Source organism: Olea europaea, chromosome 10 (genome assembly GCF_002742605.1).
Source record: "Olea europaea var. sylvestris chromosome 10, O_europaea_v1, whole genome shotgun sequence".
Classification (NCBI taxonomy): Eukaryota; Viridiplantae; Streptophyta; class Magnoliopsida; order Lamiales; family Oleaceae; genus Olea; species Olea europaea.
Genome location: NC_036246.1, coordinates 26234585 through 26240227, shown reverse-complemented (window position 1 = coordinate 26240227; position 5643 = coordinate 26234585). Strand labels below are relative to the sequence as shown.

The 5643-nt window shown below is 36.0% G+C and overlaps 1 protein-coding gene and 1 pseudogene across 1 annotated transcript in view; one reads left to right on the top strand and one right to left on the bottom strand.

Annotated features, from left to right (window-relative positions):
• Nucleotides 1-3017, bottom strand: part of LOC111401650 (pentatricopeptide repeat-containing protein At5g39680-like) — a 6977-nt gene extending 3960 nt beyond the window's left edge. Inside the window, exon 1 of the mRNA XM_023029492.1 lies at nucleotides 2829-3017. The gene's annotated coding sequence lies outside the window, so the exon portion shown is untranslated. The remainder of the gene's footprint in view (nucleotides 1-2828) is intronic.
• Nucleotides 3018-3127: 110 nt separating this feature from the next.
• LOC111402697 lies at nucleotides 3128-3991 on the top strand (annotated as a pseudogene).
• Nucleotides 3992-5643: the final 1652 nt, after the last annotated feature.

The window sequence follows — 5643 nt, the reverse complement described above, 5'->3', positions numbered from 1 at the left end:
TTTTCTCCCAATATTTTTTTTTTTTTTTTTTTTTTTTACAAGGTGTCAAATTATTGACTAATCCTTGAGTCTGTAATCCGGCCCCTCTTCACACAGTCCAGTTAATCGCGGGATGTGCCTCCAACTAGCCAGGGTCCGAGCCCTCCCCACCTGATCTGCCAAAGTGCCAAGCAAGTCAATCCAAATTGCACCTTGCCTTCCAAGAATAATCCTTGCCTTCCAAGATTTCTCTTGCCTTCCAAGAATAAATCATTGCCTTCCAAGAGCCCCATGAATCGAACTCACGACCTCTGATCTGCCAGGTTTGACAGAGCCCATCCTTTGCCAGTGGAGAAGTGCCCCAAAGGGAGTTTATCATGTATCTAACACATGGAAGCATGAACAAATTCTAGGCAAAATAAATAAACAGAACTTCAAAAGTTATGAAAGGGGGGACATTTAGAATTAAAAACTTAAACTACAGTAAAATTTATGATCAACGTCTTCGAATGTTACCAAAACTCATTTTTTCACCACCAACTTTTGACTTGAAGCTCGAGTGACATCTTCTAATCTTCTTCGGTCTTCCATTATCGTGCAGTGTGGATGCTCCACACAAAGAAATGAAAGAATTACCCCGTGACTGCCCCCACAACCTCCTTATATGTTTTTTGTTTTTCTTTTTCAAATTAAGTAATCTATTTTTTTATTAAACTGTGTGGATATGTAGATTTTAAATGAAAGAATTTAATAAACGTAATGTTAGAATATATTGGGGATGAACATAATACTTTTTTCTTAAATTTTAAAATTGTAATAGGAATAGAATCGGAGTAAGATAGATATATATAATTGTGAAGCAAAATTTTTTTGAACAAAATCAGAAGAAAATTCAAAAGCAGATATAGTGGGTATATATGTGTATCTATTATGTAATTAGCAACAAGATAGAAACAAGAATTTATTGAAAATGGTTAAATTTCTAAGCAGCTGTTGTAACTTCACTAAAAACAAAAAAAAAAAAAAATATATTGTAACGCAAAACTTGATTAATCCCTAGATGGTGTCATTGTAGGATGGGGAGAATGAGTGATGGTGGTGGCCGATTGGTAGGGTATGAAATCGGAAGGGGAAGAAGAAACTATTTTAAAAAAAAAATTGTTTTTTATACTTTTAATTCTCTTTTCAATTATTTTGGTGGTGGTAGAGAGTAAGGGATGGACGTTAGGGGTAGGCGTAGGTGTCGTTAATTGCAAAGATGAAATATTTTTCTTCTGCTAGTATGTTTTAAATTATTTTAGGTGACACTCATTTGTACTTTTTAAAAAAAATGGAACTTTAGCTGCAATTATAAAATTTTATATTACTTATTTCTTTTCTATTTGTTTATTTAAGGAGGGGGTAAATTAATCATTTTTTGATGCTCGGTTCTACAGGCATATAAGAGTCTGACAAAGCAGGTGCAACTTTTGCATTGTTTATTAGTTATTTACTGTAGATTAATGAAATTTTGTACAAAAAACTCATTAGAATGGGGGGCCAAACGGGGGTTAAGGGGTTTAGGGGCCCTTGTTTGGCAGGATTAGCTTAGACACTGCACAATTCACGTGAGGGTTGATTCGAATTTGCTCACATTATTGGCTAAACATTGTTAAGTTTGTTGGAATGGGAACCAGGGTACATGTACAGTCCCCTCACATTTGGGGGGCCGCGCTCATTTTTAAAAAAAAACCAAAGTGCACCCCCCAACATGTGATGGGGCTGTCATCCGAGCTGTAAGCTCGGACTGTACAAGGGGCAAAATTTTTGCCTCTATTGGACAGTAAAAGTTGGTAGGACGCATTTACCCTCACCTAGCCAAGCTATTGACCCCCATTACCTATAATATGTCAAGGTCAATTTTGTAAAATGATGTGGAATGCTCCATAGAAAAGTAAAAAAAAAATGTAGCTGCCTTGGTCAGAATCACCAAACCTTTTCAGAAGTGGGGACCACATATTATGAAAATGGGAATGGAAAATGAGCAAATAATGGGGGCCAAATGGGAGCTAAACAAAATATACAACTCATAAAGCAAACTCTGTCAATTTTGAATAATGAAAAAAATTAAAATATTGCCATTATAGTATTCCATTCAATCTAATCCATATACTCAAGAACGGGGCACATATTGAACTAGTGATATTAAGTGAGGCGAGCCGAGCATCTATTTTCTTGTGTGAGTCACTTAATATGAACGAGTTTCAAACGAGTAAAGCCTTGTACCTAGGCAGATTTGAACCCCAAATAAAGTTCTGAGAAAAAACCACCACCCTAGGAGGAAAAGGAAACTACGTCTTATTGCTCAATAAGAGATGCTTTTCTCTTAATATGGGTGGGGAATGGGTCGGGTCGAATTTGGCCCTAACCCGACCCGACAGACGTGGTTTTGGACTCTTTTCACTTGCAGCACTAAATTTTTTTGAGACTTCCCAATTCATTAATTGGCTTAAATATAAATAATACTTTTGCCATTTCAGCAAAGAAATTTTAGATGTTTATGGCTTTTTAATTTTTCTTATAGCAGCCAAAAATAATTCCGAATTCTGTATCTACAGACTACCAGATTATTCATAAAATAATAAACCAAAACTAATGAAAAGAGGGGACTCGAGAATAATTTTTTTTAAAAAATTAAAATAAAATCTGACGATAAATTCAGAACCCATTAAAGAGTAACACTCGATCTGGATAAAAATCAATCATAAAATCAGTGTAAAAGATGAAATGAAAGATGAAAAGAGAGGAAAGGAGAGGAAAATTATAAAACAGAAGATGAAACACATACAGATGAAAGGAGAGGAACTTACAAGCCTGTATCTATGGGCGTCTTTCATATGAATCAGATCGTGGCCTCCAACAAAAGAGTTCACTAGAGGAAAAAAAAAGTGTTCACGGCGCTTGATAGCAAACAGAATAACATGGTTTCAACTTTCACTTGGTTGGTCGGTTTGTGAGGTTTAGAACAATGAACATAATATATCCACACATTTTTTATATATTCGTCCCACTCTAAATGCATCTCTAAAACAATTTCGAAATTTTAAAAAAAAATCGCTATATTCATCCCCATTACATATAACATCAATCTCCTTACAATTCACTAAGCCGCTCAAACCCAGAACCCCCTCCACGACGAAGTGAGAGATTTCTGAGAGATTAAGAACCCATTGAAAATGGCGACTTACAATTTCCATCAGTACCAGGTGGTGGGGAAAGATCTACCTACTGAAACAGATGAGTACCAGAAGATCTACCGAATGAAGCTATGGGCTACGAATGAGGTTCGGGCCAAGTCCAAGTTTTGGTATTTTCTGAGAAAGCTTAAGAGGGTGAAGAAGAGCAATGGACAGATGCTCACTATCAATGAGATTTTCGAGAAAAACCCAACGACCATCAAGAACTATGGCATATGGCTCCGTTACTAGGGTAGAACTAGTTAAAGCCCTGTTACACTGCCAGGGCGTTGGTGACAGGTCGGTGCCCGACCTCTCACATGGGGGTCAGGCCCCACAATTTTTAGGAATTTTTTTTTGTCCGGGGCCCACGCTACAGTGAGGGGTCGGTCACTATTTAGTCACCAACCCCCCTGGCAGTGTGGAATTTCCCAACTAGTTATCACAAAATGTACAAAGAGTACCATGATACCACCTTGAACAGTGCAGTTGACCAAATGTATACCGAGATGGCTTCTCGTCATAAAGTTCGCAACCATTGCATCCAAACCATTAAGACGGCCACAATCCCAGCTAAGCTTTGCAAGAGAGAGAGCACCAAGCAGTTCCATATTTCAAAGATCAAGTTCCCCCTATTGTTCAAGAAAGTGAGGCCACCAACCAGGAAGCTCAAAACTACATACAAGGCTACTGGACCTAACTTGTTTATGTAAACATGTTGGTCATTTGCTGGAGGGAAGAATTTCCTATTCTCTGCAATTTTTTTACTTTAATATTGAGAGAAAAGAAAGTCTGCCTCATGCACTTGATGGATATTTTCAGTTTGATTACTAGGATATTAGACTTGCTTTTGATGGTTATTGAAATATTGTTTGTCAACCTTTTGGTCTATAGACTGCTTTCTAGTTTATTTTATTGTTCCTTCAATGTCTGGTATATCTATCATCCATGTTTTATCTACATTTCAAGACATCAGATTCTTCGAGTTCACCGAAAAAAATAATAAATAAAAAAATCCCCTTACAATTCAATAATTAATCCGATAGATAAAAATATTATATTCAAAATAAAATCAAATGTTCCGTAGGTATGTTATTTGCCACATGAATTGATCTTTTTTATTTGATTGAGAAATATTCAATTTTGTATTCAATCAAAATCATGTTTTTGAGGTTATGCATAATTTTAAAATAAAAGGATAAAATTCATATACTTTAATTGAGGCTAACCAAGTTAGATCTCTAAAGTGGATTTGCTAGGTAATGGTTCCAACGTCATAAGTGCTGGCCATCATCACGACAATAATTTGCATTGAAACTGTAAGCCCAAAATAAATTAGGACAATAAAAAGAAGAAGAATAGTGTTATTATCACATCTTTCACAACTTATGGTTTATCCAAGTCAATTATCTCTGATTTAGCTACATCTTTTTCTACGAGGGACCTAAAAAGTTGCGTCTTAGCATGATATGGTGTAGCCTAGCCCTTTGCACATGGATGATGGAACTTGGACCAATTACAAGCAATAAGCGACATTGGTCCACTAGTATGCCAACTCACCTGCACACAGTTACATGGAAAAAATATAAGTAAAAATATTGTTTAGTTAATTAAAATTTAATTGAGTTAATTAGATATTTATCGAGACAAAATGACAACCATTGACAAATCCAATTGCAACAATCTTATGAGATGTGATTGCAAGTGATTCATCCCAAAGTGGAAGAAATGTAAGACATTGTTGTTGGCTTAAGTGAACAAGAATAACCTTATATGTTGAAGCAATAACATGACCCATAGTTGGCATGGTCATCCAATACTCACGACTTGCAGAACCATCAAAATGAGAAAGTGAATGAATCAACTCATGGACCATATCAACATTTCCATATAGTCTAGAGTAATCCTCCAAATGAGATTCAAGCTCTTTTATTAGGTCTTTTATAACCAAAGGCCAATTCTCTTTACCTATACCTACAATATTAGCCACAGCTCGAAAACTGCAATTACTATCTGAGGCTACATGTAAGGTCTCAAACAAATTGGAAATGAATCCAAATAAGCCATGGACTTAGATTTACGTGCTCGATATACTTTTTGTTTTTGCAGAATTGGATGATGGCTTGATAGTGTAGGCTGACTTAAAGGTGTGATGGAACTATCCAATTGTTGTGACATATTACCTTGTCCAGATAGCACCAACTCAAAATAAGATGGGTCTCGATGAGTGGATATATCTATCTTCGAAGACGGACGACCGTTTGTCTTAATTTTGACTTATGACTCAACTAATGATGTAGCATTCGGACTAGCAATCTCTTTCAATTTTTGTAGAGTTTCTGCCTTCACATGATCATTGTTATCTTGATAACGCTTTTCAGTCATCTCAAATAATGATGACATATTATTATTTGATCATTGTTGTGACATATTACCTTGTCCAGATAGC